The following is a 14,934-nucleotide window of genomic DNA, read 5'->3' on the forward strand; positions in this document are numbered from 1 at the left end:
GAACTGAGCCCACTAGTGCCAGGCCTGAATTTGGCCCTTTGCTACCATGATGCACTGAATGGATTGTCTGTCTCCTAAGATTTGATTCATCCCGGTGTAGATATCAGTAATTCCCATAGTCTTCAATGGGAGTTATTGGTGTCCTGCCAATGGGAGAATCTGGTGCCCAGAATTCAAGCAGTCTCAGGGCTCTGCCCCACCCCCATCTCTGTCCTCCCTGCCCCAAAGCCTCTGCACCCACACATGCATACCCATTCAGTGCCAAACATTCAGCTTGTCTCTCTTAATACACACTCTGCTGCCTGGATTACAGGCAACTACTTGCAGAGCTGGAGAAGGAGTAATACTGAGGAATTGCTCAGAGGCATTTGACCAGAAATAGTGATGAAATTCTTCATGCCATTGCTCATCTACTTACTTGTATTACGGCTGTGGAAAGTCTGTGGATCAGGCCCAGACTTTGTGCTGCATGAATGGAACAGGCTGCAGGTTCTAATATGTTCCCACCCACATTTCATCTGTGCTCCTGAAATTGCTACTTCTTTCTTCGATGGTGAGTAAGGGATAGTTCCCTGCACATGTTTGACTGAGACTCATATTTATGGAGCTGCTCACAAGTGCAGAGCAGAAATGTTATACTCATGCTGCTGCGGAGTCAAGCAGATGCTAGAGGACAGAATGAGTGACCTAGTGACACACTTCTCTGTTAGGCAGAAGCAGTACTCAGTGCTAAAGAGGTCTGGAAAGAAGCTTAGGGGGATCGATCATAATCTGGGGGCAGCAGCTTTGGTAAGTGCTCAGAGTGCAGCCCTCAGCAACGCAGCTTGACTTTTAATTATTATTGTTTCTGAGTCTGTGCCCACTTCATACCCCCCTTCCACTTTAAGTATGGGCTATACTATTCCGTTGCTCTGTGCAAAAGGAATCGGAGTGGGGAAGATTCCTTTATGGATGTGGAGTCTAGAGAGGCAAATGCTGAATCACATCACTCAGAGGAAAAAAATATTTCTAAATTGGTTTTATATTTAAACCTCACAAGACACCAATCTTGCTATCTTCAGCTTCGATCTACCAAACTGAGCAGGGCTAGGATTGACATGTAGTTAGAAAGAAGGCAAGCCCTGATGGTCCAGACAGGGGTACTTCCCCCGTTGAACCAATGTCCCAGTGAGGGGCTAGGAGGTGCAATGGTAGTGGTGCAATGACTTCTCCATGAGATCCAGAGGTCCCAACCACTTGACCACAAAGATCCTGTGGCAGTTTATGCAAGAGTTGGCTCAGGAGTCCTGAGCATTTAGAGTCTGCTTGTAGTTTCCATAGGACATGGTGTCCTTCTCCCCCTGCCCTATACTGTTGCACAGGACAGGAGAAGAAGGACGCCATCTCCTACTGAAACTGTATCAGAGTACAGTGTTGTACAGTATAGCTGTGCACTATTAATCAGTCGTATTCCACCCTCAAGGTTACTCATTTTAGTGACAAGTGATTTTATATATGCAGGGCCTGATATTTAGTTTAGTAACACTCAAAGGCATATGCAGTGCTCGTAATTTGTTCTTACAGTTACTGGCACTGCATGCAAGTCTGGTAATTACACATGCAACTGCATCTCATTAGCTAATTGCTCTGACAGTGGTAATTGCATATACAAACTGAGTAGGGAATTGTCCATTCATTTTATGTGTGCAGTACCTAAACAATCTCACATTAAGCCCACCAACTATAAAGCCCTTTGGAATCCTTCAAGCGAAAAGGTGACATACACATGTAAAATTGTTAATAATTATGATGATTATGGGATGTGTAGTAGAGCTTTTGAGCTCCAGGTCACTGATATATAACATTGTGTGTCAGCTGCTACCTTTCTGCCTCCTGAATGATGTCCATTCCCCTCCTCCTCTTTGTGTTTCCTCTTTCTCTGATCACTCTGCCATCCCCACTGAGATAGCTAGCTCCTTCCTACGTCTCTACCATCCTTGCTGACCTGTTAGATTAGATCTGTGGCAGATCTTGAAATAAGGCTTTTATGGAAGTCAGTTAGGTCCCCATCATCCACCATCTTTTGACTCTGACTTACTTCCTTTAAAAGGACTATCAAATTTGTAAGGCCTGGCTTTGCTTTTGCATGTGGTCCTGCTGGATGCCTTTGATCAAGCTCTAACTCTCTTTGTGCATCTAGATCCTCTCTCCGGGAAACATTTCTGATCCATTTGAAGCTATTGAAGTTGAGCTTGTAGTATCACAGATCTCTCTCCTTTAAAAAAATAAAGTTAGTGGGTAAAATCCTGGCCCCATTGAAGTCAGTGGCAAAGCTCCTATCGGCTTCAATGGGCCCAGGATTTCACCCAGTGAGTGAAAAGTAGCCAGAATTCAGTACTAGAGACTAAAGTCTCCCCCCCCCAAACCCCATAATAGAATTGACATAGCCAACAAGGGGCCATCTGGATACTAGGGAAATTACAACTCATAATTTACCACTGGTATAGCTCCAACTGTGGTTGAATGCTGTAACTGTGGTTTAAAGATAGGCCTCCAAGAGGCATCCTTAGAAACACCTGAGCTCCATCTGCTTTACAATTTCCACCATGCTCCACCGGAGCAGTAATGCCGTTGGTGAATTACGGCTCCTAACTCATGAGTGACCAGCAGACTCAGCAGGGAATAAATCAGCCTGAAATGTTGTGAAGGGAGCTCAAGATTTTTGTTACAAAACTGCTTGGGCCAGAGATGGCTTTGATTGGCCAGTTATTCTGAATCACAGATACCTCTCGGACAGTTGAAATCACAACTTTGCAGTCTCCTCTGATCCAAGTGAATGTTGTCAGAAAAACAATTGACTCTGATGTTCCTCACCAGGTAATTTCTGCAGTGCAGTTTCTTGTGAACCTTGGCACATCCTGGAAGCACCCCAGCATAGATGGAAATTGTTGTGTCAGAACAGCACACTCTGTCACAATCCGCCGGTACTGCTCCAGCCAGGTCAGTAATTGTATGGTCACCAACGTGCCTGCAAAGGGGAATTGAAAAGCCTCTATACCTTTTCTCTGTGCATCCTATTTGCCATTTGGGGAACGCACAACCACACAACCCCACAACAACAATGTGAGGAGACAGATTCTCAGCTGACATAAATTGTCATAGCTCCATATATATATATATGGCCATCCTGTTCAAATTTGGGTGCTTAAAGTTAGGCACCTAAATCCATAGTTAGGTACTTAATCAAAAAAGGCTTGACTTTCAGAGCTGCAGAGCACCCACAACTCTCACTGAAATCCATGGGATTCAGCACCCCTGAAAATCAAGCCATCACTTTGGGTGTCTAAATATAAATATAGGTGCCTAATTTTATCCAACCAAGTTTGCGAATTTTGCCCACATGTTCATTATTTTAATAGGGGCTCCTAACTACAGTAGTGTCTTCTTTGCAGCTGGCCCACAAAGGACCCATCATCTCTCCTGCCCTCCAATTCTGTGCAGTTCTGCTTTCACAGTGGAACTGCTGAAAGACCATGAGACTATTGAGGCCGGGCTTGGAGCCTGAGAAAGCCCCCTGCAGGCTGGGCAAAAAGCCTCAGGTTTGGTGATCACCTTCGCTCATAGTAGTGAAAACCATCTATTGTAGCACCCACCTTCTTTTACGAACATAAACCCTACACGTTGCACATTTCACAAAGCAGTGTCTCAAAGGCATAGATCAACATTAATCTGTTCTCTTACCGAACCTATGTTTCTTTGTTAGAGTGAGATCAGGGTCTGCCCATAGCACAGTCGTACTTTTCTGTTTGAATCAGCAAAAATAGCAAACTCTGACCCCTTGTCCAAAGGCCTAATGTCCTGTTTATGCATTTGAAAAGCGCTTCCATGAAGGCCTTGTCCGCCTGAGCAGGGAATTTCCTGATTTTGGACTGGAACAATCCATTTCATTATTTGTTTGCTTGAGGAAGTGCTCTTGAGAAAAAGGCCCTCAGTGAAGTACACGCTGAACTCTCTACCTTCCTCAGGGGAGACATTTCACTCCAGTAACTGTTTGGGAACACTCAGATCGCAGTGAAGTGAGTCACTCTCCAGCAGCCATTCAAAGAGACAAGATAAAATGTGCTCTCAGGAACATAGGAAATCCCTGCGTGGGAACAATCCCACTGGGCATCCTGTCCAAAATCCTGTCTCTGACGGGTCTATATCAGATGCTTCAGAAGAGAAGTGTCCATACCACACCTTCTGTGAAATCTTGTTCTTAAAAGAAACGGTGCTGCCATCTTGAATACCCAAGTCTAGGAGCCTCAGCATGAGTGGTGAAGATCTGCAAACCTCTTGTGCTAACCTTACCTGGTTCTAGTTTCCAACCTCTTCCCTGCACTCAAATGCCAGGCTTCTTGTTTCGCTACAGTGATCAACAGGCTAGTTAGAAAATACAAAGTCCAGTCTATATAACACCATGTTTGTAACTAGACCAGGCCTGTTTCCACTCCAGGAGCATCTGTTTTATTAATTCTCTCTAAAACTAGGCTATTAACTCTTATTCTGCTCATTGCCTCTGCCCACAGCATTTACAAATTGCCTCCTGAAGTATACGTTATAACCACAGAGTTTACTTGAATTTGCAAGTCCAGCTTCATTAGCTGTGATGTCCTCTCTGACACTTATGCGCAGCCAGATGCCACAGTGAGCAGAGCCTCATATATGCAAATAACAAGAATAACGAATGAATTACACTGTGCACCATTTCATACGGTATTATGTGATATTATTTAGCTTCATTTTTCCAGCATGTCTTATTCTGGAAGCAAAATAATGGTTCGTTATCAGATATATATAGAGGGCCAGGTTGTCACAGATACATTCCTGATATAGGCACACACAGTTCAGGTGTTAGTTCATGGAGGTGGCTTCTAGGGCACCTAGCTCACCACTAGTTCAGGCAAATGCTGTTCACACCTGCACTCATGGCTGTTGCATGCACAAATTAGGCCGTATGAATAAACATTGAGTGCAAGTAGCTTTGACAATCTAAGCCATTATACATAGTCAATGTGAGACGAAAAAAGGAATGTGGTCTTGATAAAAATTGAGACATATAAACAATTTTATAATACATATAAACACATGTACATATAGATAATGCAATGATAGAGCCACATGTAGATGCTGTTTACAGAAAGAAAGCGTGAGAAAGAGAGAGAGAGTCTCCTTTTTTGCTGCACTTTTTTGACTGAGTAAGGGCACAGTTTAGAAGGGTGGCTGGGCTGGGTTGTGGACATCTGTTTTGAAAAGGGATTTGCCAGTGGCAAAGGTTGTAGCTTGCTGCACTGGGATAAGAAGGCTCCGTAAAGGTCTTATGAAAATAAAATCAACAATAATACCTACCCTTTTAAATCTGTAGATATAGTTAGAAAGTGAGCGTAATCAGATAGCAAGTTTAATTTCCTTTGTTATAAGTTGAGAAAACTGAGGCAGAGAGAGGATACCTGATTTGCCCAAAGTCTTACCGTAAATCAGTGGGTTGGGAATAGAGCAGAGGACCTGATTCCCAGACTGATGTTCACCTCCACGAATGATGTGATTTTTGCATACTTATGGCCTGATTGTATGATCATATCAATTAGGCTAAATGTCTTCCTATGTTTTGATCAAAAGCTTTTTTTGGTTGTTATCTAATGCCAATCAATTGTCTTTGCCCCACCATTGGTACAAATAAAAATATTGCAAGGAAATGTTGTTGTGTAAAAAGTGCTCCAGGGCTGACAGTGTGTTTAAAAGTTTCACCCCAAACTGTCTTTCTATCGCTAAACTGCACATCCCTGAAGAATGGGATTGGCACTTAATGGCCAGTGGAGTCAATCCTTACACAGTGTCACTAGGTGGCGCTGCTGCAATAGAATAAAAGTAGGCCTTGCACTGCAGCAGTTGGAATCCAAAACGCATACTGGCGGGCCTGATTCTAATTTCATTTACACGGGTTTAAATGAGAAGGAACTTCACTGATGTCAGTAGAGCTGCACCAGTGTAAGTGAGAATCAGGCTCCGTGTTTTGTTTTCTGTGATCATGCATTTTGTATAGCGAAGTGCAGCTACTCCTGCAGCAAAGATGTGAGTTTTAGTTAGTAAAGAGTTCACTAGTTTAGGAGTAGTAAGGACCTTGGTGCAGTGAGGTCAGTTTTTAAACCTGAAAGCACCATTTGATGTATAATTCTTCCACAAAAGATCTACTGCATAAACGTGTTGATCCTACATAGGGTGACCAGATAGCAAGCGTGAAAAAGCAGGACACTTTATTGGGGGAGGAGGGGAGGGAAGAGGAGATAGTTGCCTAAGTAAAACAAAGCCCCTAATATCGGGACATCTTGTCACCTTAATCCTACATCACTGGGAAGCCAATCCCAGAGGAAGTTCATGTTTGTGGCCATGTTCTAGCCACAAAGCTCACAGATCCCAGCCAGTGCCCTGATGTCACAAATGTCATCATGTTGGAAAGCATCCACATTCTGGGACCCCCAACCCTGGACCAAGGGCGGCCCAGGAGAGCCAGATACAGAGGGAGGCACTTGCCAAGAACAGTCCTGCACTCCAGGAGAAATATCATCCTCTCTTACCAACATACCCCCAAGGATGGGCTCCTTGATTACTAGCTCTTCCCTAGCTGACCTCACCGTGTTGTTCCAGTTCTGTTCCAGCAATGTTCTAGTCTCCTGGGACGTCCAGGGATTCAAGGCCTGGGCTATGAGGTCAGGAGCTCTCGTGCTGCTGCAGACTTCCTGCAGGAGCTTGAGGAAGTCACCCAATCCCTCCATTTAAAACAGGGGTACTAATCATACCACCTAACCTCCAAGGGGTGCTGGGAATGTAAGCTAACCTGGGGAAGCTCCCTGAGATTCTCAGGTGGAAAGAACTGTAGAAAAGCCAAGAATATTATTATTGACAAATCTAAAGTCTCCTGACTCAGTTCACTGGACTTGAACCTACAGCCAGATCAGACGGGCTTCATGTCCTGTTACAGATGGACTGCTGTCTAAGGGGCTGGTACTGTGAGCTACTGAGCACCTCCTGTATGGTGACGGGTGCACTCACCTCTCATTCAATTACTTCCCTGGGAGCTGGAGAATTCAGCCCCTTGTGACATTGGGCCCTGATCTAGCTTTGGCTGCGGGGTCATTTCTGATCTCTTTGGCTTTTCCAGAAAACTCATGTGAATGTATAGACCCTACGTCACACATTCTAACTAGAAGCTGGGACGGGATGACAGGGGATGGGTTACTCGATACATTGCCCTGTTCTGTTCATTCCTTCTGAATCATCTGGCACCAACCACTGTCAGAAGACAGAGGCTCGATCCACCATTGGTCTGATCCAGTATGGCCGTTAGTATGTTCTTATGCAAGGGACAGACATTTCCTAGGTTCTTAGCACGGCAGAAAGTCCAGAGCTGGCGCTGACTGTACCAAGTCTGGTATATGTTTTCTTTGGCAGAATCATGTGCTCTTTACAGATATAAATCATGGTGATTTGCTTTTCCTCTCTGCCTAATCCCCTGGCCACAGGAGCAGATGCTCAGGAGTCCCTTTGGAGTTCCAGAACAAGTGCACACACACAGCTCAGCCCAGATCCTCAAGATACACTTTCTGTTACTGTCGAGGAGATTTACAGATGTTAATTGCACCCAGGGGTTACTTCTGGATCTCTTCTTCACAAGATAACAGGTCAATTATTCTTTCCCAATGTATTTAGTTTTACATTAACCATAAAGTGTGGGTGAGAAGAACTGGATTGACAGGCCTGCGTCCATGACTTATTATATAGCCCTGTCTGCCACCGATTCTTTAAGAAAGGGAATTGAATAACGTCAGTACTGTGTATTATTACTCTGATTGATGAAGGAGCCATATTAACATGTGTGTGTAGATATAGAATACACCTACCAAAGATGGGTGAGCAGATATGACTCATCCAAGGTCATGCAGCAGGTTAGTGGCAGAACCAGCTACAGAAGCCAGTTCTCCTGATGCCCAGCCTGGCACTCTATTCACCAATGTAGGATTTGAACCTAGACTTCCCCACACGTTGGAAGGGAAATGGATTTAGGTCCAGAAGGGAAGGAACACTGTGATCATCTACTCTGACCTCCTGCATAACCCAAGCCACAGAACCTCATCCGGTAATTCTTGCATCAAACCCATAACACCTGTTTGAGCTACAGCATGCCTTTTAGTAAGCTAGCCAGCCTTGATTTAAAGACTTCAAATAACGGGAAATCCACACATTTGGAGGTAAGTTGTTCCAGGGGTTAAATACCGATCTATAATGTGTAGGGGAAAAAGCTGCATGCTCACAGGGGAGTTCAATTTGTGTGACATACTCTGGAGGTCTCACACTGCCAGTACTAAAACATCCTTGGAATTTCTAAATGTTATAGATGACAATCTCCTAACTCAAAAAGTTTTTCGTCTAACATGAGGGGATTCTATATTAAACTTCTTCTTGACAGACAAAGAGGAACTGATCACAGAAATAAAAATTAATGGCAACTTAGGTACAAGTGATCATGGCTTGATCACATGTATAATGTGCAAACAAAATAAAACCCAAACCAGTTATATATATATACTTGGTGCTTTAAAAGGACCAGTTTCACAAAGCTGAAACAATTATGAGTCAGATCAGCTGGGAGGAAGAACTTAATAAGAAAAATATGACTGGTAGTTGGGAATTGTTTAAGAACACTTTATTAGATGTCCCAAAATCCACAATCCCACAATTGAAGAAGGCTGATTTAGAAGTGAAGTGAAGGCAGCTATAATTTTTTATATATATATAAAACAAATGGAAGAAAGGGGAAATTGAAAGTAATGAATATAAATGAGAAGCTAGGAATTACAGAGAATTGATAAGGGAAGCAAAGGGACACAAGAGGAACTCTATGGCCAGCAGAGTTAAGGACAATTAGAAGGAATTTTTAAAGTATATTAGGAACAAAGGAATCCTAAGTAGGGTATTGGTCCATTACTAGATGGAAATCATAGAATTTTCAATAATAATACAGAAAAGGTAAAAGTGTTCAATAAAATATTTCTGTTCTGTATTTGAGAAAAATAGATGATGTAGTCATATTATATGATAACAGTCTTTCCATTCCACTAGTATATCAGCAGCTATTAAAATTAGATATTTTTAAAGCAGCAGGTCCAAATAACTTGCATATTCGAGTTTTAAAAGAGCTGGCTGAGGAGCTCACTAAACCATTAATGTTGGTTTTGCAATAAGTCTTGGAACACCAGGGAAATTATAGAAGTCTTGAAGAAATCTAATGTTGTGTTAATATTTTGAAAGTGTAAATGGTTTGACCTGGGTAATTATAGTCCTGTCAGTCTGACATCGATTCTGGGCATGATAATGGAGTGGCTGATATGGGACTCGATTAATAAAGAATCAAAGGAAGGTAATATAATTAATGCAAATCAACATGGGTTTATGGAAAATAGATCCTGTCAAACTAACTTTATATCTGTTTTGATGAGATTACAAGTTTGGTTAATAATGGTAATAGTGTTGATTTAATATTGATTGATTTAAACTTTACAAGGCATTTGACTCGGTACCACATGCCATTTTGATTAAAAAACTAAAAAGGTATAAAATGAACATGGCATATATGAAATGGATTAAAAACTGGCTAACTGATAGGTCTCAAAATGTAATTGTAAATGGGGACTCAACATCAAACAGGTGTGTTACTAGTGGGACCCCACAGGGATTGGCTCTGGGCCCTATGCTATTTAAAATTTTTACTAATAATTCCTTTACAGAGTGACTAAAAGAGTAAATGCAATCCCAAGTAATAAATGATTTCCATTGAAATGCCTTGAGATTATCATCATCATCTCTCTAATTAGCCTCTCTGATTTTTATTGTTATTGTTATATAAAATATTAATTTGTATTTTTATTCCCATGTCTCCTATGCTCTGTTATCAGAGGTCCTTCTACCTCTGGAATAGCTGTGGCACCTAGATCTCATGGAGACACTATCTTATCATTAGAGAAATAAAATGTAGACACTTTGAATGGTTGCAATGATGAAAGAGTGTAGGTCTAGGGGGTGGAATGAAACTGACCGGACTGCTCCTGCGTTGAAAAAAACCTTTGCACTCATGCATCGTTGTTTTTAAAAAAATCAAATTTCTGAAATACTGTCGGAAATTGCCCTTCCTAATGGATGGCATTGAAAATATTGAAGCACTTGTTAGAGAAGGGCTGCCGCTGGCTGATTAAGATTATATAACTCCACTACACACACAGGGTGTTAATATGCAGATGACACATTTATTCAAGAAACACAGCCAAGTTACTTTTAATTTGCTTTAATATTTATTTGTTTTAACTTACTACTTCCCATTGCTCAGACATTGGAAAGGTAACAGTTCTGTCCCTCCCGAGCTTTGGCCCCTTGATTTTTGAACAGTGATGTTTTCCCCTGTATGTTTCTTTTAATGGAGCACAGACAGCCTGGCTCCGCTGCATTTACTTCTCTGATTGTGGCACCTTAGAGACTAACAAATTTATTTGAGCATAAGCTTTCGAGCTGTAGCTCACGAAAGCTTATGCTCAAATAAATTTGCTAGTCTCCAAGGTGCCACAAGTCCTCCTTTTCTTTTTGCAGACACAGACTAACACGGCTGCTACTCTGAACCTTCTTTGATTGTGTGTCAATACGCATCACTGACGATATTAGCATAGCTCCACCTCCTGGCTATACATAGGAGAGCAGACAATATGGTGGCCTGTCTTTTAAAGGGGCCTCAACCTCATTTGATTAAAGCCAATTTAAAATTATAGCAAAATTAAAAGTTCTGGTTTGGAAATGTAGGCCCTATAATTCCTGCTGAACAGTGATTGCTTTTTCTATTTTGTTTACTAAGTAATAGCTGTGGGTTAAATCTATATGAGCTAAATTCATCCTTGGGGTAACTTCATTGCCTTTAATTAATGTGGGAAAGACTGAATGGACCCAAGACTTAATAGGGTGCCATTTTCCAAAGTGTTCAGCATTGGCCTAGCTCAGCTCCTATCGAAGTCCATCAGCGGAGTGCTTTGAAATGTCACACCTTTAGAATCCATAGGACATTGTTTATCAGAATCAAATGCTTTTAAGTTGTCAGTTTGTTTTGCCCAGATTACTCGGTAGATTCCCTTTAAAGTTGTCTGTTTATCTCATAGTGAAGACAGTTGCATCAAAATATTACTGTATAATCTTGTGAAACCTGAACAAAATCAGTGCCATTTAGAATTTGTCAGGAAATGTAAATGTATTAGTGTCATTAGTACACATTTTATTTATGGTATATGGAAAGGGCAATACAGCAACACATTACCTTTCCTTTAAAAGTAAAGGCGATCTCTCGATATGTTCAGGCATTCAGAGACCTAGTGTTCTTACTGGTATTTTTATTCCTGCAGCTCTTGCTCTCTGAACTGAGTGTTCCAATGCTCCTGCCAAGGAATGCTCTGTCACTGTTTCTTCCCCCTCTGCCCCTGAAATCATTTACTCTACTGAGATCATGTATTTGTTGTCTTTGTCAGGCCAGATGAAGTGGCTGTTTTAAGAACAGTTGAAATCTAAAGAGAAAAGCATTGCTAATGACAGTCACAGAGGAAAAAAAAGTAACCACATGCAAGCATGGAAATTTCTCTGCTGGTAGCCACTTGCTAACATAACCAGTTTCCAAATACTGACAACGTGTGCTGCTTGACCAAATGCAACATGTTGCTTTTGATGTCTGGTCAATGCAACTCTGTTGCTGGGATAAAGTCCGAGTACCAGATCACAAGTCTCTGCTGCTTCAGTGAAAATGAATTGTGTATTCCTCTTAGTCAGACACATCGTGCTGTTAGGCTTCCTAAGAGGTTTGCATAAGATGTTTCTATGCAGTCACTTTTTCATTTCTGAAAAACAAAACAAAACAACATATTTTTGTGGCTGCCAGTAACTTGGTGTAAGAAAGTTCTAGTAATACAAGGAAAGATGAAATTTCTGAAACCAACCACAGTTGATGCACAGCATTGTTCCACCCTAATGACTGTAGAATGGCTGGAGAACTGCTTGCCTTCTGCCTGCCTCTGATAGCCACAATTTGCCACCATTCTTCAGGGACTTTTCCTGGGTCTGATCCAATTCTCACTGAATGCAATGGGAGTCTTTCCATTGACACTACCCTGCAGGAGGCTGGCTCTGTAGCAGAGGGGTTCTTTTTCAGCACCACCCTTTCTCACGTGATAAAACAAGGGAAGCTGGTGAGAGCCAATGTGCTACTTTTTTGTAGCTGCTGTGCTCACTTGGTAAAGCCTGAGTTCTGGAAGCTGCTGTCACTGGGAAATCCTAGTGAGACAATGGCTGATTTGCCTCAAGATGAATATCCACTTGGCTGATGGGTGCCAGTACAAAAACCTGGATAGACAGAGCCTCCACCAACACTTTTAGTTACATGAGCATTTAATGATACAGTTCTTAAAGGGACACTGTCAGGCTAAAAACATGGGTAAAATCCTGCCCTCATTGAAGTCCGTGGCAATGAGGCCAGGATTTCACCCCATGTGTTTAAAAAGTGTTCTTTAATTGTGTTATTCATGACATATTAGATTATTAGAAGCAGAGAGCTTTCAAAGTCTCATATCCTTTATGTATTTCACTTAGCTTGGTCAAGGAAAATGAACTAATTGGTTTCCCTTTTGTTTTAGTCAGTTTCATTTTGTGGCTCTAGCGCATTAGCTCAAGGCCAAATACTGTGGGGGGAGGGTGTTTAAATCCAAATAAAAACCGTTTTTAATTTTTAAAAAAATCGTGGAGACATCGAACTTTGCTGAAAATATCAGAGTCCTAGCTCTATGACCTGCTCTGTAGGCCCCTTCATGCCAGAAACAGCCCATCACCTCACCGTCAGGTTGACTTTCATTCTGATCTTCAAAGCCCTCAGTGGGACCCAGCTACATAAATGACTGCATTACTCTCCACCATCCACTAAGACAGCTGTCTCTGGGACAATGCAGCTCATGCCATGAAAGCTGGAGATAAAAAATACTCCATTGAAACGGTTTGGCTGTGAAATGAGCTTCCAGAGAAGATGAGATTAATCCAGTGTCTGGCCACCCATAGGGCATGCAGCAAGACCTTCCTTTTTGATAAAGCCAGAATGATTTAGATAAACAAAATATAAAACACACAAAACCCCCGAGGATGAATCAGAGCCTTTTATAACCAGAGAAGGCTCCATGAAGCCAACTTGGGAACCCTTTATGCCGAACTCATTTGCCTGAGCAGGTGATGGGTGCTATAGAAAACCAATAGGTTATTGGTGGGTGAGTGAGGGGGTGGAATTTGAAACACAGCCACCAGTGGAAGAATTCTTGATTCAGATCTGGGGGAAGCTGCAGGGACCTGTGGAAGTTAGTGACGACCAAGGGCACTTCATAGATGCCCTGATCTTCAGCAGATCCCACTGCAACCTCCTTGCCCCTTCCCTCACAAAATAAAGAATTTGGAGGTTCTCCTCATGAAATTTACCTTGCCCTGGGCCTTCTCCCACACTGACTTTTTACCAAACATACAATTTGGGCCTAAATTAGCCTGCCCTCAAGGTCAGTGGATGAGAAGAGCATGATGTTACTGGGCATAATACAGTAATGAAGGAGAGCATCTATTTGTAGGAGCAGCTCTTAATTTGCAGGGTATTTTTTTTTTGTTAACTTCAATTATAAGCAATTAAGCAAGTATCCACCTTTTGCTTTGGAATCACCCGGGGCAACAGCATGGTGGATACTCTAGTATTGGTCTTCAGGGAAATCAACGTCACTCATATTTATTCTTGCTTTTCATGATACGCACTGTAGAGCTGGAAAGTTTGTAGCATTATTCTAAAAATGTGGTGAGAGAATGCAACGGCAATTTTAATATCCAGGGAGAAGATAATCATTTTTCCATGGAGCTACTAAGTGTTTGTACAGAACCTAGCACCAGGGAGCCCTGGCTGGTACTGCAATAAAAAATAATTAAAATGTATTCCTAATTCAAATGAGTTGACACCCGTTGTCTCCAGCATCATCAGCCCTTGCTTTAGGATGTTGCCTCTTTCAGGGTCTACCCTAATTTTAAAGCAACAGTATTTATATATACAACATGATGGGAGCAGTTCCAGGCACAGCAGTAACTCCTTTGATGTGATATTGGATGTAGAAGCTCACTGGTTATTTGGAAGCCTACTGGTGCAATAACCTTGGCAAACAGCCCTGGTACCACTGTGGCCGGCCTCAGGAGAAATGATTCAAACGCAGGTTGAACCTACTTTTGAAATGTGGCACAGAAACAATGGGATTGTTTGCAGCTTGAACTCTAAACAGAGAGCCTATTTTTATCATAAATTCTTTCCAGGCCAGCCACTTACAGTCAGTTCTGAGCAGGTCCCATTCCATCCAATGGAGGATGCACAAACCTTCCATGCACAGACATGTTACAGCGCAAACATGGAGTTAAGGAAGAGCAGTCTACAAGTGGGAAGGGGATAAAACTGAAGAACCGAAAGCTGGGAGGCTGACAAAAGACGGGGTTCACCATGAGGGTTCTACAGGGAGAAGGAATTCAGGGAAGGGAGAAGATTATCTTTGCTTTTAAATACATTTAAATGTAAACTGTGGAGCAAAATGGGAGTCTGCAGAGGGGCTGTACTCCTGTCCTGCGTGTCAGCGACAATGCCTTGGTGTGCTCTGTTCAAACTCAGTCTGTCTCTCACACAAGCATGGCTCAAGAGCAATGCAGGAACAGTCAGGAATCCATCTCTGACGTGTGGGAGAAAGCAGTCTGTAATGGAAAGTTTATAAGATCCAATAGTCACTGATTTGCAGGCTGGTGGAATGACAGCTCAGCAAGCAAACAAACAAAAAACACAGCAAC

Source organism: Chelonia mydas, chromosome 9, assembly GCF_015237465.2.
Source record: "Chelonia mydas isolate rCheMyd1 chromosome 9, rCheMyd1.pri.v2, whole genome shotgun sequence".
NCBI lineage: Eukaryota > Metazoa > Chordata > Testudines > Cheloniidae > Chelonia > Chelonia mydas.